Raw genomic sequence first — 1,915 nt, 5'->3', positions numbered from 1 at the left:
TTGGTCTGTTTTATAGGGGTTTTAGGCTGCTTTTGAGGCTGTTTTAGACGGTTTTTATAGGGGTTTTAGGCCGCTTTTTAGGCTGTTTTGGTCTGTTTTTATAGAGGTTTTAAGCCGCTTTTTAGGCTGTTTTGGTCTGTTTTTATAGGGGTTTTAGGCCGCTTTTTAGGCTGTTTTGGTCTGTTTTTATAGGGGTTTTAGGCCGCTTTTTAGGCTGTTTTGGTCCGTTTTTATAAAGGTTTTAGGCTGCTTTTGAGGCTGTTTTGGTCTGTTTTTATAGGGGTTTTAGGCCGCTTTTTAGGCTGTTTTGGTCTGTTTTTCTAGCGGTTTAAGGCTGCTTTTTAGGCTGTTTTGGTCTTTTTTTATAGGGGTATTAGGCAGCTTTTTAGGCTGTTTTGGTCTGTTTTTATAGGGGTTTTAGGCCGCTTTTTAGGCTGTTTTGGTCTGTTGTTATAGGGGTTTTAGGCTGCTTTTTAGGCTGTTTTAGACGGTTTTTATAGTGGTTTTAGGCCGCTTTTTAGGCTGTTTTGGTCTGTTTTTGTAGGGGTTTTAGGCTGCTTTTTAGGCTGTTTTGGTGTGTTTTTTATAGGGGTTTAAGGCTGCTTTTTAGGCTGTTTTGGTCTGTTTTTATAGGGGTATTAGGCCGCTTTTTAGGCTGTTTTGGTCTGTTTTTATAGGGGTTTTAGGCCGCTTTTTAGGCTGTTTTGGTCTGTTTTTATAGGGGTTTTAGGCCTCTTTTTAGGCTGTTTTGTTCTGTTTTTATAGGGGTTTTAGGCTGCTTTTTAGGCTGTTTTAGACGGTTTTTATAGTGGTTTTAGGCCGCTTTTTAGGCTGTTTTGGTCTGTTTTTTTAGGGGTTTTAGGCCGCTTTTTAGGCTGTTTTGGTCTGTTTTTATAGCGGTTTAAGGCTGCTTTTTAGGCTGTTTTGGTCTGTTTTTATAGGGGTATTAGGCCGCTTTTTAGGCTGTTTTGGTCTGTTTTTATAGAGGTTTTAGGCTGCTTTTTAGGCGTTTTTGGTCTGTTTTTATAGGGGTTTTAGACCGCTTTTTAGGCTGTTTTGGTCTGTTTTATAGGGGTTTTAGGCTGCTTTTTAGGCTTTTTTAGACGGTTTTTATAGTGGTTTTGGGCCGCTTTTTAGGCTTTTTTGGTCTGTTTTTATAGGGGTTTTAGGCCGCTTTTTTGGCTGTTTTGGTCTGTTTTTATAGGGGTTTTAGGCTACTTTTTTGGCTGTTTTGGTCTGTTTTTACAGCGGTTTTAGGCTGCTTTTTAGGCTGTTGTGGTCTGTGTTATAGGGGTTTTAGGCTGCTTGTTAGGGTGTTTTGGTCTTTTTTTACAGCGGTTTTAGGCTGCTTTTTAGGCTGTTTTGGTCTGTTTTATAGGGGTTTTAGGCTGCTTTTGAGGCTGTTTTGGTCTGTTTTTATAGGGGTTTTAGGCCGCTTTTTAGGCTTTTTTGGTCTGTTTTTACAGCGGTTTTAGGCTGCTTTTTAGGCTGTTTTTGTCTGTTTTATAGGGGTTTTAGGTTGCTTTTGAGGCTGTTTTGGTCTGTTTTTATAGGGGTTTTAGGCCGCTTTTTAGGCTGTTTTGGTCTGTTGTTATAGGGGTTTTAGGCTGCTTTTTAGGCTGTTTTAGACGGTTTTTATAGTGGTTTTAGGCCGCTTTTTAGGCTGTTTTGGTCTGTTTTTGTAGGGGTTTTAGGCTGCTTTTTAGGCTGTTTTGGTCTGTTTTTATAGGGGTTTAAGGCTGCTTTTAGGCTGTTTTGGTCTGTTTTTATAGGGGTATTAGGCCGCTTTTTAGGCTGTTTTGGTCTGTTTTTATAGGGGTTTTAGGCCGCTTTTTAGGCTGTTTTGGTCTGTTTTATAGGGGTTTTAGGCTGCTTTTGAGGCTGTTTTGGTCTGTTTTTATAGGGGTTTTAGGCC

The sequence above is a fragment of the Porites lutea genome, chromosome 13 (genome assembly GCF_958299795.1).
Source record: "Porites lutea chromosome 13, jaPorLute2.1, whole genome shotgun sequence".
NCBI lineage: Eukaryota > Metazoa > Cnidaria > Anthozoa > Scleractinia > Poritidae > Porites > Porites lutea.
Note: the sequence above shows the minus strand (reverse complement) of the source record.